The sequence below is a fragment of the Cetorhinus maximus genome, chromosome 12 (assembly GCF_964194155.1).
Source record: "Cetorhinus maximus chromosome 12, sCetMax3.hap1.1, whole genome shotgun sequence".
Taxonomy (NCBI): domain Eukaryota; kingdom Metazoa; phylum Chordata; class Chondrichthyes; order Lamniformes; family Cetorhinidae; genus Cetorhinus; species Cetorhinus maximus.
In genome coordinates this window covers 103,349,417-103,376,631 of record NC_135890.1, presented here as the reverse complement: position 1 = coordinate 103,376,631, position 27,215 = coordinate 103,349,417, and the positions used below count along the sequence as shown (strand labels likewise).

Here is a 27,215-nt window from a genome sequence, read left to right as displayed (position 1 = left end):
TATGGACCCTGGGGGAAGGTGGGGAGGTCAATGTGGATGGGGGTGGGATTCTCAGGAAGGTAGGGAACGTGCATGGTTTGGGTCGGTAGGTGATGGTGGGGAGGTGGGAGGTGATACCGGGGGATCGAGAGTGATGGGGGAAAGGACATGGGTGATTAGGGAAGGGGAAAGGACAGGGGACTTGATCAGAAACTTAATGACCGCCATGGTTGTCAAAATCGAAAGTGAGTAGAGCCTCATGTTGGAAAGAAAAAGGCGCTGCATGGGAGGGCAGTTTGTAGGTGGGCGGAGATACAGGTCGGCTCAGATGGACAACTGAAAGAGAATCCCAGCAGGAAGCATTGAAAATGCTCAGGACAGTGAGATGTGTGTGAGGGATGAAGGCTCCATGTGCGTGGGAGAGTGCTGCCACAAGGCTCCGAAAGGCCATGACACACACAGACCTCTCGCTCCAGAATCACTTGTGGGCAGGCTGCATGCAGCTGAATTGCTAATGGGGTGGATGCAGAGGGAGAACTCGCAAAGCCTGTCAATGAAGCTGAAAGGCAACATTATACATTATTCAGTGAAAGTGAATATATTTTCAAATTATAAAGCGACAAAATGTGTTCACCCGTGACACCACCTGCGATCAGAATTTCTTAACTTTTCTAGGCCCAACACTTCTTCTAGGTGCTGCCCTGACATTTGCAACAGGGCTGGAGACAGCCTGTGCAATGGTTGGCCCTGTTTCCTCTGATGACTTTGGCCTGATTCATTTGGAGAGCAGAGGCCTTGAGGGCCCCAGCTTGCTTTGGCTGTCTCCCTGTGGGCCAGCTGCTCCCTCTGCAGTGATCGTGAATGAGATTGAGGGGGTCACAGGGAAAGGGGACTCGGAGGGAGAGGACAGCCTCTGAGATCCCTGAGTGGATGACCCAGGGGTGTCCAACTGCTGCTCCTCCCCCACTTCGGGTGCCCAAGGGCCCTGGCTTGACTTCTTGAGGGGCAGGAGCACCTGGAGGGAGGTCGAGGTGCCCTATTTCCCCATCGTACCACTGCAGGAACTCACCCATGGATACTGCGGTGGAGTGCAGGTCTGCATTAACCTACACGTTCTGCTGAACCAGTGTTTCCATGCCGTCTGCCACCTTTCCCATGGAGACCTCCACATGTGCACATGTGGACACCACTTCAACAGAGAATAGCACACGCGCTCCTCCGACTTGCGTGCCACTCCGTTGAGAACTTCCAACAGCTCTGCGTGATGTTCCCTTGCCTTCTGCTGACTCTCCGTGATGAGTTGGAAGGCCGAATCCAGAGGCTCGTCATCTGACTCAGACCTCACAGATGCCTCTTCCCCAGCAGCCCCCCGAGCGCTGGGGAGCTCGGCTGAACGTCCTGCTGTGGACACGTGTCCATGTTATGACCTTCAGATTGTGAACCCGAGCCTGCTCTAGATCGAGGTCCCACCGAGGTGTGTGTCTCTGTGCTGGTGGAGGGTGTGGGCGAGCGCTGTGACGGGTCTTCAATTACATGTCATCAGATTCTTCCGAGGACCTATTCTTGTAGCCACAGTATCTATATAGCTGGTCTAATTAAGTTTTTGGTCAATGGTAACCCCCAGGACGTTGATAGTGGGGAATTCAGCGATGCAAATGCCATTGAATGTCAAGGGGAGATGGTTAGATTTTCTCTTTTTGGAGATGGTCATTGCCTGGCACTTGTGTGGTACAAATTTTACTTGCCACTTGTCAGCCAAGCTGTAGGATTTCCAATGCTTCCCAGGAGAGTGGGAACTGGGGATTGGGTGGGTAGTTCCGGGGGTTGGGGGGTTGGGCAGGGTGATGTGGTTTGCAATTGGAGTAGGAACTTGTAATGTTGCAGACCGAACACTATGTTAATGTATGTCAAAATATGCTAATGAGATGGCAGGGACGTTCCAGACCCTCCCACTTCAACTTTATGATCCTGCAGACGCGCAGCACCCAGAAATAGAGGTACTATCTGTAACACACCTGCTGCGTTATTCTGTATGTTATACACCAGGCAGTGTACCATTGAATAAATATCCTGAGCTCTGTCTCTGTTCAATATATAGTAGGTGCTGTAAGTCTTATATTGTGCTCTCTAGAAACTATCTGCAGTACAGAATAAACTAGATGCTTTTTCCCCATGTGGTATCTCAGGTATAACCCATAAGATGTGCTGTAACTTTATGTCATTCAAAATATGAGTTCCGTCTTGTACATAAGAGCGCTATGTTCTTGCATAATTTTCACCAGACACAACATCTTATGTTTAAGATGCAGTAGAAGGGATTATACTCTTTGGAACAGAGTTCCTCCATTCCTCTTCCCCTCTCCTACTGGTTGCCTGATCCTCCTTCCCCACTGCAGCTCCGCTGCTCCTCAAAGTTGGAGCCCCAATCTTTAACACAGCTCGACCTAAAAGATTCATTTCGATCATGACGACCAGCGTGCCACATTGCAAGAGACCGACTAGTTACACAAGGTGTTATTATCTAGGATGCTATAACAGAAACCAGTGAAGTTCCCATGGTATTGCTCTGGGGGTAGTCTGGGGTTCTGCAGCATGGTTGTTACTTTTAGCTAGCCTGCCCTTTCAAGGCCACTGCTGAGGCCTTCACTGTGGGAATCAGCCTAATTGTAGCTCAGCATGTGATGTGCCATTTTTAATATTAATAGGAAATCTCCTGTGGAGTTAGTAAGACAGACTGCGCTGTTTTAAAAAGACAGGAGTGTTACACCATGTCATGAACAAGGTATTATTCTGCTGTAAAGGGCAGGTGTGCGTTACCTCATGGCTACAAGATGTAACTGATCTCCAGGTGTGATGCAATGATGAGGTCAGTTACGAGCCAGGATGATTTCCTTTCCCTTAATCTAACTGTTTAACAATAACAACAAAACAACTGTAATTCATACGGCGCCTGTAAAATAATGAATCGTCAAAAGACGTTTCACAGGTGCATTATAAAACAAACTGTGACACCGAGCCACGAAGGAGATAGGTCAGATAGCCAAAACCTTTGTCAAAGAGTTAGCTCTTAAGAAGTGTCTTAAAGGATGAAAGTGAGGCAGAGAGGTACAGAGGTGTAGGGAAGGAATCCCAGAGCTTGGAGCCTAGACAACTGAAGGCACGGCCACCAATGGTGGAGCAATTATGATTGGAAATGCACACGAGGCCAGAGTTAGAGGAGCGTGATTATTTTGGAGGGTTGTGGGTTTGGAGAAGGTTAAGGAAGGACAAGGCCATGAAGGAATTGCCCACTTCCCACCAGTACCCACTTGTCTCCGTACCACGCAGTCACACTCAGAAAATGTTTAGATATGGAAATGGAAGAAGTGCCAATGAGGAAAGATAATGGAGTAGACAATAGTTTAAGAGATAGACAAACTGGCATGGGCAACTACGAAGGTTATGAATGGAAAGGGATGGATTAAGATGCAGATGTGGGTAATTGAAGGAGAATGTTCTGGGTTTAGGGTTAAACATAACATATGGACATGTAGTTGAAAATAAAGTATGAGCTAAGAGGTAGAATAACATTTTTTAGTGAGGTCAGTTGAGAGGGAAGAGTGTAAAAGGTAAGTGCATGGATAACTAGGAGAGAAAGAAATGGCATGAGGGAAAACAGTGTGGGTAAGTATGAGGATTAAAGATAGGGTGACTGGTAAGAGAATGGGTCAATAGAAATATCAGAATTGGAAAAGAAAACCAGAGGAAGTACTATAAGGAGATTTAGCACCTCCATTCGTCTCTGCAGCTGATAGCTATGTCTGCTTGAGGTGAGTAATATATGCTTTTTTAATCTAATCAACTTGATATCTTGAGAGATTAAAACTCTCGCAGGAACTTGCAAGAAAATGGCGAAAGCTGACGAGCAGGCTGATGTCCCAGTGCAGTTACATTAGACAGTGAGGAGACCAAAAAAAAACAGATTCAGAATGTAAACAGTGTCTGTAGCTTAGTCTCATTAAGCTAATTCACGAATAAATTATCATATTCAACAGCCTCATTTTTACTCCCAGTTAACAGGTCTTCGATGAGACTGGCAATTACAGGAATTTGACTTTATAGTGACACTCGATTGTGAGCCCATGCGTGTGGGGGGAGGGAATGGGGGTAAGTGTGTATTTAAATAGGTGACGCATCCTGGACAGTGGGGAAGGGGTAGGTATGGGTGGTGGAGCTGGTGGTGGCTTTATTCAGCTACATAGCGCTAGAAACTCCGTGAAAAACAATCACGACTTCTGGTGTGAGATGCAATTTAAATGTAACCTCTGACATGACCCGGTACAGAGAAACAAAACTTCTTTCACTTTTACCTTATAGGCTCTTTGTGATTTCTTGTGGTTGTTTTGCCACCTAGGGCAATTTATTTTGGTGGGGGTGGGGGTGGGGTGGTGGGACTGCTGGAGGAGGCGTGCTAAGTGGAGTGCAGGAAGTGCTCTATCCATAGGCATGGGAGGGAAGCATCATTAAGCTGGAAACTTCTGCCAAAACAATTTACTAATTAATTTCCACTTGATCGACAATTCCTTGTTTGCCCAGGCAGATCCTCTGGATACCAGTGAACAAGCATCAGCTCCATAAATAGCTGTAGGCAGTTGCTTGAATGGGAGACAGGGGATATATGTAACTGCATCTGAGGGCCCATTCAGATTGTGAATGCGATGATTGCTTGCAAAAATATTTCCTTCACACAAACCCCTGTTTGATCGTTTCATTTTATGTTCCCGGTATGATTTTAATGGTGAGTTCTTACGTTTTTTTTTCATATCTGCCCCTTCCGCAAAATGCTGTTTGTGGCTGCACTGCTGTGCTTCAGAGAGGGTCATTCACACATTTTTTTTATTAACACAAGGACAGAAAGGCAGAGTAAAAGAGAAAGGAATTGGGATTGGAATGTCTCCAATTTACTGCTCATGATCATCTCCACTCCACTCAAGTTACACCTTTCCAATGGTGCACTCCCATAATATATTTATATCTGTAACCCAACTAGCTTCTCCCACTTCATTCAACCAGCTTCATTTATCTACCTATCTAACCTATGTTACCAGTCTACTTTATCTGAGTTCTACATCAATCTGTTTATTTATCTATCCTAAATTATCAGCCTATCTGATCTACCTGCCTCATGCATTACCTTTCTGTCTATTCTATCACCCATCTAACTTTTCTGTTTTATTTAAGTTATCACTCAATCCGTCTTTATCCTAAATAATTATTCCGGCTTATCTATCAACCCATTTTACTTAAGTTAGTCTATCTTATCCAAATTATCTCTCTGTATGACATTAAATGTCATATCTTATCTAGGTTATCAGTCTGCCGAACTCCCTATTTATATCTGCCTATCTTAAATTATTAATCTACTATTTTTGATTCATTTTTTCAGAGTACCTGTAATCAGTTTATCTAATATCAACCCATCTTCCTGATAATCTATCAGTGATCTACATGTTGTTGTACCTTATCTAAGTTACTCACCTGTCTGTATTTTATCTCATCCTCTTGCTTTTAATCTATGGTGCAATCTGTCTGAATGACAGTTTGTCTATGTATTTATTAGCTGACTGATTTCCTGTTTACACGCAGTATATTTGAATTTATTTCGGCCCCTGTCCATCATCTTTCTGCATCTCTATTAATTCATGTTTCATCCATCTATTCAGCAGGAGGCACTGCTCTATAAACAAACACGAAGGGAGTGCTGACAGAGGAAATAAATATTAGGGAGCAACTGATTAGCATTTGATCTCAGCTGGGCTCTGTGAGTGGAGCTGTGGAATGCCTGGCTGTCTTTAACACTGAATAATTTGATTAGATCAGAGGCTTGCCTGCTGCTCATGCAGAGATAACCCGAGCAGTGTTACTGAGGCTCTTTCAGATGCTAAAATATATCACTTAATCAACTCCACCATTTCAATTTAGCACAGTTGTTGCATTGCATGGATGATAAGGTTTTAAGGACCCCACAGATTGCCAGCGACTCTGCAAAGGTCCACTTTCCATGGTTTGAAAGCTTTGCCTGCCAGTTTGAGCCAAACCATAACACCATAAGACCATAAGACATAGGAGCAGAAATTAGGCCATTTGGCCCATCGAGTCTGCTCTGCCATTCAATCATGGCTGATAAGTTTTTCAACCCCATTCTCCCGCCTTCTCCCCGTAACCTTTGATCCCCTTACCAATAAGAACCTATCTATCTCGGTCTTAAATACACTCAATGACCTGGCCTTCACAGCCTTCTGTGGCAATGAATTCCATAGATTCACCACTCTCTGGCTAAAGAAGTTTCTCCTCATCTCTGTTCTAAAAGGTCTTCCCTTTACTCTAAGGCTGTGCCCTCGAGTCCTAGTCTCTCCTACTAATGGAAACATCTTCCCCACGTCCACTCTATCCAGGCCTTTCAGTATTCTGTAAGTTTCAATCAGATCCCCCCTCATCCTTCTAAACTCCATCGAGTATAGACCCAGAGTCCTCAAACGTTCCTCATATGTTAAGCCTTTCATTCCTGGGATCGTTCTCGTGAACCTCCTCTGGACCCTCTCCAGGGCCAGCACATCCTTCCTGAGATACGGGGCCCAAAATTGCTCACAATATTCTAAATGCAGTCTGACCAGAGCCTTATAAAGCCTCAGCAGCACATCCCTGCTTTTATATTCTAGTCCTCTCGAAATAAATGCCAGCATTGCATTTGCCTTCCTAACTACCGACTCAACCTGCAAGTTAACCTTAAGAGAATCCTAGACTAGGACTCCCAAGTCCCTTTGCACTCCAGATTTCTGAATTCTCTCCCCATTTAGAAAATAGACTATGCCTCTATTCTTCCTACCTACGTGCATGACCTCACACTTCCCCACGTTGTATTCCATCTGCCACTTCTTTGCCCATTCTCCTAACCTGTCCAAATCCTTCTGCAGCCTCCCTGCCTCCTCAATACTACCTGTCCCTCCACCTATCTTTGTATCATCTGCAAACTTAGCCAGGATGCCCTCAGTTCCTTCATCTAGAACATTAATGTATAAAGTGAAAAGTTGTGGTCCCAACACTGACCCCTGCGGAACTCCACTAATCACCGGCCGCCATCCTGAGAAGGACCCCCTTATCCCTATTCTCTGCCTCCTGCCAGACAGCCAATCTTCTATCCATGCTAGTACCTTGCCTCTAACACCATGGGCTCTTATCTTACTGAGCAGCCTCCTGTGCGGCACCTTGTCAAAGGCCTTCTGGAAGTCCAAGTAGATAACATCCATTGGCTCTCCTTTGTCTAACCTACTCATTACCTCCTCAAAGAATTCTAACAGATTTGTCAGGCATGACCTCCTCTTGATGAAACCATGCTGACTTTGCCCGATTTTATCATGCACTTCCAAGTATTCTGAAATCTCATCCTTAATAATGGATTCTAAAATCTTACCAACGACCAAGGTCAGACTAATCGGCCTGTAATTTCCTGTCTTTTGCCTCACTTCCTTCTTAAACAGGGGGGTTACATTAGTGATTTTCTAGTCCTCTGGGACCCTCCCTGACTCCAGTGATTCCTGAAAGATCACCACTAACGCCTCCACTATCTCTTCAGCTATCTCCTTCAGAACTCTGGGGTGTAATCCATCTGGTCCAGGTGATTTATCCACCTTCAGACCTTTCAGTTTTCCTAGCACCTTCTCCTTGGTAATGGCCACCATACTCACCTCTGCCCCCCGACTCTTTTGAACTTTGGGGATGTTACTCGTGTCTTCCACCGTGAAGACTGACGCAAAGTACCTATTCAGTTCCTCCACCATTTCTTTGTTCCCCACTACTACTTCTCCAGCATCATTTTCCAGCGGCCCAATGTCCACTTTTGCCTCTCTCTTACCCTTTATATATCTAAAAAAAAACTCTTGCAATCTTCTTTTATATTACTGGCTAGTTTACCCTCATATTTAATCTTCTCCCTCCTTATTTCTTTTTTAGTTGTCCTCTGTTGGTCTTTGTAGGCTTCCCAATCCCCTGGTTTCCCACTGCTCTAACCCTAATTCGCCAGTCTCAATGATCACCATAAGTGATCCGAAAATATCTCAGCACTGCCCACCCCCAACCTCCTACTGTGGATGCTCCTACCAATGTTAATCCAGTTTAATCTGGTTCACAATAAGAGTCCTCCAAAGGGCATTGTGTGTATCAAACTGCTGTGCAAACAACTCTGCTCAGAGAGCTCGAGAGAGACCTTGGTGCTTGCATTCCAGGGCATGTTGCAACTCAGTAAACAAGCACTAGCAATGTCATTTTCATCTCCAACCACCACCCATTTAACAAATAGGAGCAAAAAAAGTAAGCATCGGGGCATGTCGGAGAAAGAGGATGCCAGTGTCTATAGCAGCTCGGGGCTGCCTGGGCAGCATCTTTAGGCACTTTCACCATGTATGTGCGCCACTGGTATAAAGGAACGCAGAGACCGATTTTCCTCTGCTGGTGCAAAGCACATTTCAAAGGCTTAAAAACTGGTCCGAATCCACCCTGAACCTGCAATGTGCAAATAACACTCAAATTTCCTGGGTCTGCTTCACTTGCATAATTATTCACAGATTTATCTGTGCAGTGGCGGGAGCAGAAAATGTGTGTATATGTTAAATCTAAAGGGATTGTGGCAATTAAACGGAAATGTTAGAATGGGAGAAACCTTTTCAGAAAGTCTCCGCTGGTATCAGCCCCAGCAGCAGACTTTTCCAAGATTTCCAAGGGGATAAGGAATTAAGAAGTGATACAAAATAAAGTGAAAAGAGACCCTATGTGAAAGTTTGAGGCTCTATCATTGGTTGTGCAGGCCTTATGGTGCATATTAGCAATAAATTTCCTTACAGCCAATGTCATATCTTCACATCAGGCTCTTTCATGTGAACACATCACTGCAGCTGTCAGGTGATTGGATAATGCTTGCAAATAGTTTGAATTTGTGGCCAATCAGACTTTACTGCTTGATGATGACCCTGACATGCCTTATTTCATGAAAAGGCACCTTACGACTAAAATGCTGTATTGGAGTGCATCTGAAGAACCATCTAGCTTGATGTTAGTCAGTCATTCACACACAATTGCATCATTGAACCCACTGGCATGACCCTCCTAGAGAGTTGGATTCTCCACATCCGCCAAAGTAAGCTTCACTATCTTCACCTTTGGATGTCGGTGGGTGTAATCCTTGATGCTGCCATTGATGAACCCATCTGGATGTTGCTGCTGCCCTTTTAAGGAGTACTCTGGAGGGTAGGCAATGATCACCAAAGCAATGCAAAATATTTACAACCACTGATTCCACGACCGATTGACCAATTCATTTCTATTGAAGCTCATTTCCTACATTTCCAACATTTCTATAATTCAAAAAAACTCTATTGGTCGTGAAGTGCTTTGGGATGTCTTGAGTTTGTGCTATATAAATGCAAGCTCTTCATTCACAGAGAGTTGACTAGCTATCTGAAATGTCTGCATTCAATTTTGCAAATTAACTGCAAAGAATATTCCATAGAACTCAAGGAAGCTAAGGCCGGATTTTGGCAACCAAGGTGGGTAGCTCGAGTCGAGAAATTTCCTGACTTGCAAGACTTGCCTCGGTAAAAAGTACCCTGAATCACAATTGGGGTCGGGGTTGGGGTGTGTGGGGGGTGTGGGGGGGGATTGCAGAGGTGGTGGTGGTGAGTATGAAGCTGGGGTCACTGGCCCTGAAAGCAGAATGTAGGCAGCCATGGGGATGGGTGAGTGTTGAGGTGGGCTGCTTAGAAGGCAGTTGTTTGAGAAGCTGTTAGGACTTATAGACCTCACCCTTTACACTGTTTCACTACCCCCCCATACCCCATGCCAACTCAATACCAACTCATGTCACCCACCCCACATGGCTCCTCATACCCTCCAGGCCAACTCATGCCCCCACCCACTGCCCATGGCTGCTCAAACACTCCATACCACCTCCATAGCCACTCACCAAGTATTCACTATGGACAGACCTCAGGAGCCATATGGAGATGAAAGATATTAAATTTCTAACAATCTAATACAGCTCTCACTCCTGCACACTTGATAGTGTTATGATCCTGGAACAGACCCCTATTTTTTTGGTACGATCTGGTTAGGGGTCAGTAACTTTTTGTTTAAAGTTTGAGATCCAAGACACTTGCAAAGAAAATAGAGCCTCAAGATTCAATGGTTTTTGAACAAACAAAATAAGCTTTACTCTACGAGGTCAAAAAGATAAAATAATTTACAATATCTATCTTATATTCTAACATTCTGTGTTAATATGAAGTACATGTGAATCAACAGCAAACTGTGGTCAAACACACTACGCCACACAATAAATGGCAAATGCAACCAAGACAGATCCCATGGATTTCTCAGCACCTACCCAGACCTAAGTAAACACTGTGTCAACCAATCTCATTGAAACTCTGGGATTTGCATGGGATTCTAGTCTTCACCTTCAAAGATCTAGCCTTGGGATTCTCTCCATAATTTGCTCTGACTCGGACAGCCTCAACTGCCCACCTTGGCCCACCTTGCAGGGTTTCAATCTCATTTCCAGAGACTTGTTTCCCTGGATTCAGGAGTCTATATTCCAGCACCAACTCACAAACACAACTTCAGCTCTTCAGATGCATAGAACAGAACACTACTGATCCAAATGGCCACCTTTGCCCCCAATGGCCTGTAGCATGGAATCACCAACCTTCTGCTGCCTTCTGAGATCTCCAGGGCTTCTCCCAAAGCCTATAGCACTTTTACTATTTAGCGCCTCTTTCCTTGCTCCTCTCCCCAGTGGTTCCTATTGGTCGTCCCTTCCTCCTCGTGGCTCCTTCTGTGGTTCTTTCTCTTTCTCTGAGAAGTCTCCCTGTCCTCACTTCCTGGGTTCCCTCTTTGGCTTCCCTTTTTTGGACCTTTCCCTCTCCCCTCTCCCTGTTCCCTGTCTGGGACTCTTCTCAATATGGCACTCCACTCCTTGCTCCCTTGATTGGGGTTTATTCGTGGTTTCTTTTTCACACAGATGCACTGGGCCCTTGTCCTTGGCCCAAAGAACTCCAAACACTGGATTGCGCATACACCACCCACTTCTGGTCTGCATATAATTGGAAACTCCCAGGACATGCTGAGACCTGTAGTTCCAGGACCCCACTTGACGACAAGGTAAGTCAGGATTCCTAACAATAGTGAAAGAATTCACATTGTCAAAATTTATTTGAAGCTTTTAAATCTCCTCTAATGGTTAATCTCTTATAAAAACAAACTTCTATTAAGACCTCACATCAAAAACAGCTAATCCTTTAATAGCCTCTTTAAACTGTTAATCAAACTGTGAACTCAGAACCCTTTGCTGAGATAATTGTAGCTTTTGAAACTCAGCCAAACATTCATTATGACATAATGATGGCCAAAAGAACATAAGAAATAGGAAAAGGAGTAGACCATTCAGCCTCTCGAGTCTGCTCTGCCATTCAATAAGATCTTCTTTGAGGTAATGTCAAAAAAGAACTCTATAGAAGCTGCATAACCAGATGCTATTGTTTTTCCTAGACTGCAGCAGATGGCTTGTCAATCAAAGCAGTCCAGCAGAGGTGTTTTAACTCTCAGTAACAGCTGCAACCTGTATTTTTTAATGTTTAAAGATCAGGGGATTTAAAAATGTTTCAGGTCATGACAGTTATATGGAAATCATCTGTACTTCAAGAACATTTATGCCTATTCCATCCATTTGTGACTCTCACACTGCAGGGAAAGGTCCTTGCAATAGCCAAAGTGGGGCCTGTTTTAACTCAGCACTAAGTTCAGAAGTTCAAAATATCACCTGTGTGAATCACGTTCTGTCCCCTTCCGCCTACCGGCAAAAATTAGATCTGTTGGAAATGGGGCCAGGCTTCTGCACCTGGGTCCCTCCCATCATTTTTAAAGGCCTGAGAAGTCTTCCCAACTCCATGAAAAACCGCCCCATCTACCTATTTAGGTATGTGTTACAAGTGGCTTTTAAATTGGGTTAGTGTGCTAATATACACAAATGGTGCATATTACATTGCTAAAGACAACCTCAAAGTAAACTTGCCAGCCTTGCTAATGTTCGTGGTCAGGAAGACCATTTTGTTATTGGATCTGCCCAATGACCACTTTGCAAATCTGATAAGCTTATTTTGAGCAAAACAAAAATAAAAATACCTGGAAAAACTCAGCAGGTCTGGCAGCATCTGTGGAGAGGAACACAGTTAACGTTTCAAGTCCATATGACTCTTTAATAGAACTAAGGAAATATAGAAAAGAGGTAAAATATATTTCACCTCTTTTCTATTTTTACTTAGTTCTATTGAAGAGTCATACAGACTCAAAACGTTAATTGTGTTCCTCTCCGCAGATGCTGCCAGATCTGCTGAGTTTTTCCAGGTATTTTTATTTTGGATTTCCAGCATCCGCAGTTTTTTGCTTTTAAGCTTATTTTGAGGTTGCTGCTAGTTATTTGAAGCCCATGTTTTCGAGGCCTGTGACATAATCATGCCAGTAAAATCAACAGATAAAGGTCCCAATGAACCTCTTCTCCAGCCATCCAGAAAAGCTTGCCTCACTGTAGCCCCTCATGTCCTACATCAGAACCTCCAGGTAAGAGTGAGAGACCTGGGGAGAAGTCTTCCCAAGTCTCCTCTTCATTGCTTTGGTAGCTGCAGCCTCAAATATCCAAGTCCTGGTGACTCCTTGTAACCAATGCAATGATCCCTTTAATTAGAAATCCCTCCTTTGACAGAACAGATGCATCATCCAATCCACCTTTCCTAATTGATCATGTAACCCGGAGGCACAGTGCTAATTCCATTCGTTAAAGACACACAGCTAAACCAACCTGTTAGTCGGATTCCCAATCCAAAAATGATTTTGCCATTCCAGACATTCTGCCCCTAGATTTTAAAATTCTCATCCTTGTTTTCAAACTCCTCCATGGCCCCACCCGTCCTTATCTCTGTAATCTCCTCCAACTCCGTAACCCTCCAAGGTATCTGCCTTTCTCCAATTCTGGCCTTCTTCACATACCTCATTTTCTTCGGTCCATCATTGGTGCTTTGCATTCAATTCTGGGCCCTATAGCTCTGGAATTCCCTGCCTAAAGCTTTTTGCCTCTCTACCATGCTCTATCCTCCTTTAAGGTGCTCCTCAAAACCTACCTCTTTGACCAAACTTTTGATCACCTAACCTAATATCACCTTAGGTAGCTTGTCTCAAAGTTTGTTTGATGACACTTCTGTGAAGTTCCTTAGGGAATTTTACTACATTAAAGACACTATATAAATATTGTTGTCTAGATGGTAGATAAATCCCAAAGCAAAGCGTTATGATTTATTGGTATCAACAACAACTTGCATTTATGTATCAAGAATCATATCAGACATACCAAATTGTTGGAGACACTGGTTTAAACTTTATAAGTGGCTCAAGGCTCCATGATATGAAGCTGTGCAGCCCACAAAACAAGAACTTGGATAGCCCTGCCTTAGGGGATATTTGCAGCAGTTCAATGATCATAACATTTTGGATTGCATGAAGCAGCCTGCATGATGACTGGAAAATGCTTGTTAAATAAAACCTCCCTCCTTCTGCTTCCTCAACTCCCACCTATTCCCCTTCCCAGGTCATGCTACAAATTCTGCTTATTGTAAAATCACAGTGCATACATTTGTCAGTCACCAACACTTAGAGTGTAAGGTAACACACTGCTGTATCAGTAACAAGGATCTTAGACAGTGTTAACTGTCATACTCATCCATTTGCAGGGAAACAGATGACAGAGGGCCTACATCTGACTGAGAAACTCAATGAACCTTCCTCTTTGCACTCATTGAATAATCCCCTCCCTGATCCATCTACAGATCCTGTGTTTTGCCAGGGAACCAAACTCTCACCAACAGGCTCACTTCATCGTGGTAATAAACTTCAAACCCGCAATACGTGTAGTCTCACTCCTGACTCAAAAGGATGTGGTTTCTGGTCCTACTCCATGACTTGAGCACCTCATCTAGGCTGGCAATACAGTGCAGGTAGTTTTGGAAGTACTGCCCCTTGGGTGAATGGAGTCTTCTCTGTTTGTTCCAGTGGTTCAGATAAATATTACAGATCCCACTTGGCACCATGTGGAAAAAAAACACAGAGATGACCCTAGCCACCTCCATAGCAAAACCGCAGGGCACCTTGCTGTGGGCAAAATGGCAGCTCCATTTTCTACGAGAGAACAGTCACAATGCTTCAAATGAATTCACTGTGGAAGACGCAGTTGGAGACATTTCTGAGCAGTGCTATAAAAATTAAAGTTGTTCTTTCACTCCCTCCCTGCAATTTTAGCAAATAGTTTCAGCTTTATGGGGATAAACAAAACACAATCACAATGGAAATAAAAAAAATATGATTCTGACAGAATCGTCTCCAGAATACATCACTGTTTAGTGTCTTTGATAAGCAGAATCACTTAATTTTGGGGTAAAAAAAAAATTACCTCCTTTATTGATATGTTAAAACTCAGCTGTCAAGCTTGGCTGTGCTACATCTGATCGGTGAGTGTTGGTTGCAGTTGTTTTTAACTTGTTAGACACACACTAGATTGCAATCATAAATAAATGATTTGCTGTCTCTTCATATTCTGGTTTGTTGCTTTTAAAGGAAATATGTCATAAAAAATCGCACATCTCCAAAGGCAGAGTAACTGTTAAATTATCATAATCTTACCTTTCCATTCGCTACATAATAGACAGCTAAATTAGATTTTCCATACTGAATGCACATGTGGGCTGTTCCCCGGGGCCTGCCATGTTTTTTTTTAAAACAGAGCCTACACCTCCTTACTGGGTTAACCTGTAAAAATAAAAAAAGCTTTCCTTGTTGATTAGCTGCCCCAATTAAGCCTGCTATATTCACCACCGCCCCCACCTCCAACACTCACTGCATTTCCAACTTTTCCTTGTTCAGTTTTGCCTCCTTCTGCGTTAAGGGGGCTAATACCTTGCTGCTATATGGCACCATAGACACAGGCTGGCCTCTGGTACTTTAGGCAAGTGCCCGGTCTTTGTATGAGAATTTACAGATACAGTAGGTTTTATAAGCTGCTTGACCGTACAAGGATATCACAGCAAAGCCCAATCTCATCAACTCTGCACACACGGCATTTTCTTCAGGATCAACAACTTGTTCTTGTATAATCTCTTAAAGTAGTGAAAAATTCCAAGGTGCCTTGCAAGCTGGCTGGGATGCTTGGACACTGAGCAAGAGTTAGGGGAGTTGATTGAAGACTCAGGGCTGGATTTTCCGGCCCCACCCTCCAGGCACTTTTGTAGGTGCAGAGATCATTCTCATGTTAGGATCTCTATGATCTGCTAATGTAATTGTTTGACAAGTTCAATACTTCAGGCCTGCCTGAAGAGACATTCCTAACAGGGCCTCATTCTTAAACAGCAGCCCACATCCATTAGCTGGTATTACAGTTTTACACTGCTTGTTGAGGGAAGAGTCTGGTATTTAAGATCACATTCTTGAATCTCCCTCATACACTATCAAACCGACAGAGAGACTACACTCTTGAAAAGCACCTTTCATAAGATGTTAGAATGACATCAGAAACCTGGCTTGCTTAATTTTAAACAAAAATAATGGCGGTTGGCATGCAAGTAGAACTACACAGGTCAGGAATGGACCCTGTGTTTATCCATGACACATGAGACAGTAGGACAAATCAGGGGAAAAAAATCATGTTTGGTTATGGATGTTCCTGTGTAATTTTAATTATGTTAATTCAGAACAGATCCTGGACAGACCTGGGACCTTTCCAATCTAGAAGTAGGGTGTAGGGAGGGGATGCATAATAGGCTCAGAGTCAAAGGAACTGAGAGTTTGCGGAGGGATTTTAGGGGGTAAACGAGATAAAAGAGGGGAAGCCATGAAGGGAATTATTATTTTAGTTGAGATGTTTGCTTTATTGCTGATGAAAATCCATTGAACCTTTGATAACTGGCACCTCCACACATAAGACAGTGAAAGAAGCAAAAATAATTGGTACAAAGTTTACATTTTAGAAACGCCCAAATAGTCCGCACAAAACCTGACCTTCTAGTCCTAAACTGGACTGGTAACAACCCAAACTGAGTTGAAGTAGATGCAATAGCTCACCAAATCGAGTGAGTGGTACGACTTAATGTGATGGGCCTCATTTAGTTTAAGCATCCTTCACGCTCCTTGGACGAGAGTGCAGGAAGCTTTGGTACAATATTGTGATGTTGTCAAGAGATTATTTTGCAGTATGGGATCATCGTTTCTTTGTTGAGAAAACAAATGGCTCCTTTCTGTTCCACAGTGGAGACAATTCCCTTTAGTGGAAGCTTTCAGTTCTCAGGCGTTGATTATTGCCAAGAGGATTCTACTTCTCCTTTTATTTCAAGCAAACATAGCATCAAGTGTAAAACAGTGATGTGGCCACAGCGCCTGTATCCCTGGTAATTGAATATACACATGCCTGACCTGCAAATAAAAGCTTTAAAAAAAAGTCCTAATATTTCTGCTCATTGGGGAAATATGCCAATATTAAGCCACAAAACCATTCCAGAAGAATTCCCAAATCAGATACAGGCACCGCTTTTGGACCAGAGTAAAACTTCCAGTGCACAATTCAGTAGCAATCTTGTTTTAAAATTAATTTTCAGTATGTAGGTGTTACTAGTAAGGCTGATATTTAATGCCCATCTCTTGTTGCCCTGAGAGGGTGGTATGTTGACAGGGTTGACCTCAGGCAGTCCTGTGGTGAGAGTGCTGCTGCAATGCTGATTCTTGTGCACCTTTGTAGCAGTTGGTGCAACTGAGCCACTTGCTAGGGCTCAGTGGTAGCATTCCAAAGGTTGTGGGTTCAACTCCCACATACTCCAGAGATTTAAGCACAAAACTGAGCCCAACACTTCATTACAGTACAAATGGTGTGCTGCACAGTTGGAGGTGCCCACTTTCATTTGAGACACCTGTCCCCTCATTTGGATGTAAAAGGTCCCATGGAATTACTTTGAAGAAGAGCAGGGGAGTTCTCCTCTATTATTCCTCAACTAATATCACTAAAGGGCAAATTGCCAGTCATTATTATTTTGCTTTGCAGGAATTCGCTATGTGCAAATTAGCTTCTACGTTTCCTACATTACAACAGTGACTACACTTCAAAAGTAACTCATTGGCTATAAAGTGCTTTTGGACATCCTAAGGTCATGAAAGCCAACATATAAATTCAAGTCTCCTTTTTATCATCACAATTAAATGTGGAGTAAAGCTTCCTTTACACTGGCACATGAAGCACTCTTAGGTCAAGAGCAGCACAGTTAGGTGCAGTGCAAGATTCCTATTGCACTGTACATCAGCAATCACAGGTCAGATGCATCACAGTTAAGTGCAGAATAAAGCTCCCTTTACATTCTTAGGTCAAGAGAAGCACAGTCGGATACAGAGTAAAACTCCTGCACTGCTAATCAAGCACCCTCAGGTCAGGAGGAACACAGTTAGATTCAGAGTAAAGCTCCTCCAACACTGTCCGAATACTAGGGGAAGATTGGCTCTGATTGTGAATTCTAGCATTCTTTAAGATGATTTTACCACTTTGTTCAAAGCAACAACTAGACGCAACTTTCACCATCATGCCTCAGCCCAACCTGAAAACAACATCCAATACTGTACCAGTCTGACATTTCCATTTCTCATACTGTCATCTTAATGGCTTTTCTGCGAGGGATTGCTAATTTAATTTCAATTTGTGGCAAATAATAGGCAGGTTTCATGTTGTAAATCCAGACCTACCACGAACTGGATTGAAATTGCTCTACCCCCATTTCTCTGAGGGCCTTATAGCCAGCAGCGAGATGAGGCATTCACCTGATCTGTCTAAAGGCTGAAGTCAAACCCAGCTTCTAGAGGTGAAAGGATACTGTCTAACACACTGCACCACATATACCTTAATCTAACTGTGTCTGAATCCATCGAAAGATCCTCATCATTACAACAATTCACTGATAATCAAATGTATTTTGTTTTTCCCTGAGATCCATCAGCATGCAGCAAACTAACTCAAGCTGTTATGTGTGAGGGGAGGGTGGTAGCTGTGGCGCACATTTTTATATTTAGTTTTAAACCTCTCCCTCTGTAGAAGTGTGAATATTTTGTGCGTGTGAGTGTGTATGTGTTTTTTTTTTTCCTGCTATGTTAAGGGAGCGAACACTGACAGAGACAAGTGACAGCTCTCTAATTATACCCAGGCTGCGCTGGTGTTCTTGTAGTAGATACGTTGCTCATTTTATTCAGCTCTTCTCATTGAATAATGCATGTGGGTCCCTATCAGTATTCCGCCAGTACCTCGGGGAACCTCAAGGATAACTAGCTGATAACTGATCCCATCTAAATCTTTCCACTTTTATCAGGAACAAGAGGTAAAAAAAAAAAATCCACAGCACACATTAACCCATTCTGGAGAAATCGAAGGTGCATCAGTTATTGGTATAATGCTTAAAATGGATCCTCATCTTAAATTCTGTTTATATATTTTTTAACTATAATGATCCCACATGGATTAGTAATTAAGTCTACTTGAAGACTTTGAGGGGCCTGTCTTTGCCCTGCTCTGATTCTGGAGTGGAATATTTCATTGGATACTCTGGGAGTTGAGGGTCTATTTATAACATAGCGTGCTATCTGTTTAAGGGTTGACAGTAATGTGCAGATCACAAAGAAGCTGTTCACTGTCATATGGTTTTGGTACCTGTCTAAGATATTAGACAAAGGAATATAGGCTCCTTTGTCACCAACACAACATGTCCTGCTCTTAGACACCAGCTCTTCTACTCTGTGCTACTGACCCAGTTTAGAGTACATGGAAAGAAGCTGAGGTAGTATTGGATGAATATAGACTCACATCCAATCTTTGTATGCTCTGGATTAAGCTCCCCTATCCTTTGATGTCAGTCATTTGCTCATTATTTTCTAATATAGAAGCAAAGCCATTATCTGCACCACGCATTTTCCAGGAAACTACTCACACACTGCAACTTCCCATTTCTATCAAATACCAGCAAAATGGATTTCTTCAATCAAATACAAGATGGTGGGCTCCAACTGGGACTCTAAAAATCTAACGCGGAAGTGTGTTGGCTTCCATGTTGGGTAACAATAACCCAATGCCAATCCTTCTGTTTCCAACATGCCAATGTTTCTCTGCTTTCTTCCTCTGTCTGAACCTCACTGATGTTTGACAGTATCACGGACAGAATGCATTTGCTTTCTTAGTGCACATAATCAGAAGTTTTATATGGAAAGAAGTGTGTCCTTTCTTACCCTTGGAGTGCACATTCCAATTAAATTGCAAGCTTTGGGGAGTTTAAAATAAAGACGGTTATTTATTCTCACATACTTACTCCAAATTAACGCAATGTCACACACTCGGCCTCTTGCATGCAGACACACACACACGCACAGATTGGATATAGATAAAGTTAGTGCACTTTTACAGATTACAGTTAATTCAGTCTCTGATTTACGATTTCTGGTCTCCCATGTGGCAGGCCCATTGTTTCTTAAATGGATTCGATGATTTAAAGTTGAAGTGAGGTTCTTTTAAAGCAAAGGGCTCATAGCATATTGCAAAGTTTCTTGCAGTAGAATATCTAGGAGGTTAGTTCTCAATTTTGAAACTGGAACAGGTTAAGTACTTTGGCTACTTGATGACTTGCAGTTCGTTTCAGAGTCTGGTTCTCAGACTGGCTGAGGACTGATGGTTCTGATGAATCTGCTGGGTTCTGGGGTAATAAGGGTGTGGTCTCTGAAACTAGTTTGGATCACAGGACTACTGGGTTAACACTTCTGAGGCCCACTGTTATGACACAGCAGCTGGTGAAGGCTGAGCTGTTTAAATCCCAGAGGGAACCTTGAACAACTGTCATAACCTATATTTACAACTGGTATGTTTGAGATGCAGCTCTGAATTCAGGAATAAAACCACCAACCCTCAAATGGTTTTTTAAATATAAAACTAAATTAAACATTTATTAATTTAGCAACAAATTAAACACATACACATGCCTACAAATTACTACCATAATAACTTTTAAACAAATCCCCAAATTAATCTCTCCCAGGTAAATCTTCACCAAGGCAACAATAACCCATAGACTTTAAACAGACATGAGGCAAAGCACATTTGACCGTATGAATTCAAAGTGAGTCCTCTTGCAATTTGGTTCCTTTTCTGACACAGTTGTAGGCTTACAGGCTGCTTAGATCTTAGATGCCTCTGGCCTGTGCGCATAAAACTCCTTTCAGTTTATAATTAGCTTCCCCTTTGAATGTACATTTTCCATAGGTCTTTTAAGTTTATCTCTCCTAACAATAATCCTTTCATTCCACCAATTTAGGTAGTAATATAAACACATTGCTTGGTGTCTCCCAGCTAGGCGCAAGATTTTAACCATTCTTTTGAATGGTTTATTCAACAAATGCAAATTGCATGTCACCTTTTACCCAGACTAGCTGGCTTTAATCCAATTAAGCCACACACAGACACACACATAGACACAGACCCTACTACAATTCCAATTTAAAAATAATTTCCAATAGCAGTATAGACATTAATCTCTTCATGACACTCGCCCAGTCTAGTTTGGATGGGGGAAGACATTGTGCCAAAACAGGAAGTTGATAATGCCGATTAAGTTTCGATCTAACCGGTTGTCCAGCATGAAACATGGAGACAAGCAGAGTGGAAGCTCCAAAGCCTTTAGTTGTTGGCCCATCCTTAAACAATGAGATGTATGAATTCCACAATGGTTATGATGTACCCTCACCTATATCTAAATTTAATTAGTTCTGCTGAAGGGCCATGAGGGCTCGAAATGTTGACTGATTTCTTCTCCGCCGATGCTGCCAGACTTGCTGAGTTTTTCCAGGTAATTCTGTTTTTATTTTGTTTTGGATTTCCAGCATCCGCAGTAGCTTTTAGCTTTTTGTTTTTAATTAGGTCTTTGCTGGAAACTTGATACTGTCTGTAAACCAAATGCCAAAATTCACATGATTTGCTGCAGCCATCTTAACACCTTGTCTGTGTCCAATTTTTATAAACTTCATTGACTGAAAGTTCAAAGCATGACATGCCTGTACGGGGTACATGACAACAGTTATTCTCCACAATATTGATGAGTTTTTTTGCCTGTACCAATTTTCAATGTTAGGTTCCATTTCTTCAGCTAAAGTTCAAATAGGACATGTGATCATGTAATACTTGGAGAATCAATGCATCAAGTCGCAGCATTAACATCAGAAGAAATTTTAAGAACAGGCAAAGGGTACCAAGTTCAGCAAGGTCCCTTTTTTTAAATAGAACTCAGGCTATGTCCAAACCATATTTCTTCTATCTCTAGAAATGCACTGATTTGTCTCTAGAACTATTTATCCTGAATGTTTCAATGACTCAGCTTTACCTTTGTATGATAAAGTTTCCACATGACCTCCCTTCAGACTGCTCTGCCTGAGTTCTATCATTGACATTAATAGAACTGAAATCAGAGTGAATAGTTTCAGCAATGTGAATCAATGCAAATGAATGGGTTTAAACTTGATCTGTGGCTTCTAAGCCTCTGTGATAGTCCCATTAGCAGGCCACAATGACAAATCGGATCAGAATTAACCCCTCACTTAGTAAAACTTCCTTTCAGTGATTTCTTCCTCAACATGTGCTACTTTCACAGATCTTTGAACACTTTCTGGCCAATAACGTAACCTGTTCTGTAACCTACAATCTCTTGCTTTCTTTCTCAAAAGTTGACCTGCCTCATTGGGAATTCAGGACAGGGTGATAACAATAAATATACTTTTCCAACACTGGATTTTGGTTGATGCCAAATCCAGTGTTTATGTCTTTCTAGCACATTCTTAGAATGCCTCTAATGCAAGCAAACACTTACAGAGGCTGCAGATATAGAATTGTGTATGGGCACGGTGCTGACTGGATAGAGTGCTGAATTGTCAGGGTAGAGCCAATGTAATGGATTGTTGTGTTTCTAATGCAACCAAGATAACCTTCCATCAATTCATGGTCATTGTACAGGGAAAGAATCTGTGTTTCTTGATCTCAGGGGAAGGGGGTAGATTGTTGACTATGAGCCAGCACTGTGGCTCAAAAGTCAGCGGTGTACACAACCCGACCTACTTGTAAAGAATGTCTTCAAAGCATATTATCTTTCCAAACAGGTGCAGTGTGCAGTGCAGTTTTCAGCCCTTGCTGGAATTTGGCTTGTTTCCATTCCCTGGGGTGTGTGTTGTTAAAGGCACATTGGAGCGTTGGCAGAGCCTGATGCTTTGACTTGATGCATCCATGAAATTTTGGTTAATTCTCTCCCTGCTCCGTGGGTCAGCGATGTAGAAGTTTAGTCTCGTTGTCATGGTGTTCACCCCAGGCTGATCCAAGCCAGATTTTGTCTCTGGAAAGTGTGTGTATGTATAGTGTGATGTCTCTGTCTCTTCATGTGTGTATGTGATTGTATGCACGTGTGAGTTTGTAAGGGGGAATTTTATGGAGGCGATGGGGGTCTCGGCTGTTAGCTAATCTGGTGAGAGACCCGCATTGGCGCCTTTGCGGAAGGCCCGATGAAATTTGAGCAATCGGGCAATTAACAGGCCATCGGTGGGCTTTCCATGAGAACAGGGCCCAGGGTGGGAGGGCAAGAAGACCTGCCCGCTGAGGGCTGCTGGCCAACCAGAGGATGGCAGCTCTTTTTGCTCATCAAGAAGGCGGTGGCTACTGTGGGAAATAGACTCAACAAAGATCCAGGATTGCAGAGTGACCCAGGCCGAAGCAAAGTGATGCGGGAAGGTTTTCATGGGGTGGGGATCATGAGGAGAATTGGCATCAAGTTGTGGGGAGGGGAATGATGGCTCTCAGTACACCCCACCTCTTCCTGATCCTGGGTTCCTGGATCAGGCACTGAGTGCCTTTGAATGAGGGACCCCCCAGCAGTAGACCACAAGTAACTCTGCACAGGTTTGCTTGTCATACACTCTGGGTGGCAACAAGCCTGCCCACCACTGGGTTATATCAATGGCATCAGGAAGAGGGCCCTTATTTGGGCATTAATTGACAGTGGGCCAGAAAGAGTGGCCATGGGCCTTCCTGCCACAGGCTTAATCGGGGTGGAGGTGGTGGGGTCTCCACCTGCCATCATCCTGCCCAATTAAATGTCCTTCCTGCCTCCAAACCTGCCACAGGAAGAGTGTAAAATACTGTTGTGTGTGTGTGTGCGTGTGTGTGCGTGTGAGATTACATGTATGTGCATCTGTATGTGTGTTTGCATGTGTGTTCATGTCAGTTGAAGATAGGGCTAAGTTGACAGTTGTTCTGCCCATGGTGGAATAGGCCGCCTAGGCTGACAGGCAGAGAATAGCCATTTGGGCCAGGTATTAAATGATGGCCTGTGCCTGCAGAATCAGACATCAGTAGGAATCAATGACTGCAGGAGGGGAGGGAGCTCAGTTGGTAGCACTCCGACCTCTGAGTCGGAAGGCTGTGGGTTCAGGCCCCACTCCAGGACTTAAAAATCAAGCTTCCACACTCCAGTGCAGTACTGAAGGAGTGCTGCACTATTGAAGGTGGAGGACTTTTGGATGAAATATTCAATCAAGTGCCCTGTCGGCACCATCAGGTGAATGTAAAAAATCCCATAGCACTATTTCAAAGAGCCAGGGGTGTTTTGATAGACCTTAACATTCAATCAACATCACAAAAGCAGATTATCTGGTCTTTATCACATTGCTGTTTGTGGGAGTTTGCTGTGTGCACATTATGCCGCATTTCCTACATTACAACAATAACTGCACTTCAAAAGTATTTCATGGGCTGTAATGTGCTTTTGGGACCTCCTGGGGCCATGAAAGTTTCAGTCACCTGGTAGTACAGAAGTTGAATATTGCTGAAAAACAGAGACATGCTGTTGAAGCTTTTCATCAGGAATCAAGAATGCTAAATTTCAAATGATCACAACAATTCATACTGCAGAGAAAACAATGAAAAGGATGCTGATTGGTTGCTAAGTCGGCTCTGATTGGCCAAGGTGCTGCCATGGAGAAAACAATGGGGAATTATCAGCTTCCCAAGCTCCTGGGTAATTCAGAAAAGGTGCAAGGCTTGAACACATTCCTATGTGCTAACAGCATACACTAACAACCAATTTAAAATAATCAGTTTAGCTCGTAATGTGGCTCATTTACGCTTGCCAACAGTGACATACATTGATACACAGGGGATCTGTTGTCTGCAATCAAAGGGAATATGTTCAAGATAGTGCCTTTTTTGAATTACCTGGTAGCTTGGGGAGTCAAAGGTTCCCTGTTGCTTTCTTCATGGCAACGCCTCAGCTAGTCAGAGTCAACTTGCCAACTGGTCAGCACTCTTTCTCCTATGGTATAAATTATTGTGATTGTTTGAAATTTGGCTTTCTTGCATTTGTCCTGATGAGTGCAAGACGAAAAATTTTAGCAACATGCCTCGCTTTTCACTAATAATCAAGTATTTTTTCCTTTAACATTGAAAAAGAAATATCAAAAAATTTTGGAAGGAAATAATCCTGAAATAAACTACATGAAATGCACTTTAAGGCCACAGAAGATATCAGATAAGAAATGTTTCTGAGGATGGAAGAGTTGAAATAGATACACTGTAGGAAGACTCAAGGGTCATCATTGAAACTCCAGCCTTCATCTTTGGTGGGAGGAGACTAATGACATCTCACTTAAGAGGATACAGGTGAAGGTTGTAAATATTCAGTCGTAGCTTGCCTGCAAGTAGCTAACTTGGTACGGAGGATGGAGCAACATTCCCTCGTACAACTTTGAGAACCGAACAGTCAACTGGGAAGAAATAACAACAGGAAACCATAAGTCTGCTTCTGCTCCCCTGGGTACAAAATGTTTCTGCACAAACTGCCCAGTGCTCAGATTTACTCAAAGCTCCACTTTATCCGTACAAATTCAGTGGAAAGGAGCTAACTACAATGGAACAAAAAAAAACATTCAAACATCTCACAAACATCAAACTCGGATTTCTTCCAGCAAAATCCACTCTATTTGGCAAAACATTTCAATTATTTGGGATGGGGGGATTGGGGTGGGTGTGCTTTTCCATGTTTTCCATATTGGGGGAATGGCTTCATTTGCTTCTCACCTGGTGTTGACTAAACAGTGTCCTAATTTGTCACTGGAGGGAATACTAGAGAATATTCTATGCTGCGCAAACAGTGACTCCTTCCTGGGGTATGGCTTCACAAGCATTGGCTGCTTCACCCAAGTGGCCAGTCTGCATGTGTGGGCCTATAGGCAATGAGTCTCTGCAGGCTATTTGACTCTTAGACAGCCTCGTGGCTGAGCCTGACCCTATTCTCACCTAACATATCATCCGTATAATTTTAAATACAAGTAGGAATTACTGGATAGTCATCAGGTGGCTCACCACCACCTTCTCAAGGGCAATTATGGATGGGCAACAAATGCTGGCCTTGCCAACAACATACATCTCATGAATGAATAATTAAAAGGAGCAGGAATCCAGCACTCTTCACTTTACAAGATGTCCTTTCTCTACTTCCTCTACCTGACTAACGCTCGCTGCTGCTGAATCCATTTGTGCCTCTGTTCCCAAGCTCTGACTTAAATCTGCAGCAACATACAAAGTGCAATGAATTTTCACTGACATAGCCTCTGCCCTATTTGTACTGCTGACTGTCCGTTAAAGTTTTTAAAAAACAGTAAAAATCAACTGCAGCCAAAAGACCAAACCACCTGTGTTGTGTCTGTGTTGGAGCAAAGTAACCTGGCAAAGACAGTGCCTGCTGATGTGTGGCATCGGGCCTGACATATCTGCACTAGAACAGATAAAATAAAACTAACATCACACCCCCACTTGCTCTCAGTGTCCCCCCCACCTGCCCTCCAGTCTCCAGCTGAACAAGTTATACTTATTGAATATATTTTATGTTTCAAATCTTGTTCTGCTTAAATCCATTACCTGTTTTTCCCGTTCCTGAATTCCCCCGTCTTTTTTGTTCAATCACAAGACTACCCACTTTTTAAAATGTTATATGTGTATTTCCTTCTCGTTCCTTTCTCTCTTTGTATTCCTCTCTTTCGCTGTCTCCCTCGCTCTCATTTCCCCCCACCCCCCTCCCCCACTCCCCTCTCACTGCCTGGATTTTAATCCCTCTTCCTCACATGGATCGGTTTTCAGACAGACGCAGAGCCGTGCCCTGCAGTCAGGCTATTTAGTCTGGTTTCCGTGACCTCGTCTGACTGAGCTGCGAAAGATCCAGCTGCATGTTCCTTCTCAGCCCTATTCATCGCAACAGCTTCAACATTCAACACAGCAGATTCACAGATATCCAATCCTTGCCAAACACAATGGCCCGCTTCACTGCTGAAAGTACAGTACCTGATGGCAGAGAGACCCTGATTGACTATAAACTTGTTAAAACACTGGGCAAGGAACATACTCAGTGCGATATACAGTGTATCTCTGTGCATCAATACACACAGGCTCCTCTACGTTGTATAAGTGATGCCAGTGACAACTTATTTAGGGTTACATGATTTTCCTCTTCTTTGCATCTGCACTGTGCTCAAATAAAGTGTTACCACAACCCATTAGCTTCTTCTCCCCTACAGTCTACAGGCCCTTAAAACTCAGTCTTCACCCAATCACTACAGCAACACCTTGCATTTATATAGCACCTTCAACCTAGTAAAAAAAATGTTCCAAGTACTTTCCAGGAGCTTTATTAGACTAAATTTGACATGAATCACATAAGGAGACATTAGGACAGGTGACCAAAAGCTTGCTAAAGAGGTAAGAATTGCAGGGTGACTTAAAGGAGAAGAGTGGTGTAGAGGTTTTAGGGAGGGATTTCCAGAACTTAGGGCCTTGGCATCTAAAGGCACGGCCATCGATTATGAAGTGATGAACAACAGAAATGCGCAAGAGGCTAGGGATCCTGGAGGATTGTGGGGCTGATGCATACATACTGATCCACCTTGTCTTTTCTCCTACTTTTTAGGTGTACAACATAGACCTTCTTCCTCTGTGGGTTCTCAAAACTATACATTTCTCTATTCACAAAAACAGGGGAAAATTCCTGCTTTTCTCCCTAACTAAAGACCTGCTA

The 27,215-nt window shown here is 43.1% G+C and overlaps 1 long non-coding RNA gene across 1 annotated transcript; it reads left to right on the top strand.

The window, feature by feature from the left end:
• The first annotated feature begins 4,581 nt into the window (after positions 1–4,581).
• On the top strand, positions 4,582–14,610 carry LOC144687133 (uncharacterized). Its single transcript, XR_013578075.1, has 4 exons — positions 4,582–4,756; positions 9,453–9,557; positions 11,030–11,169; positions 14,107–14,610. It is a non-coding gene; the product is annotated as an uncharacterized LOC144687133 (long non-coding RNA).
• Positions 14,611–27,215: the final 12,605 nt, after the last annotated feature.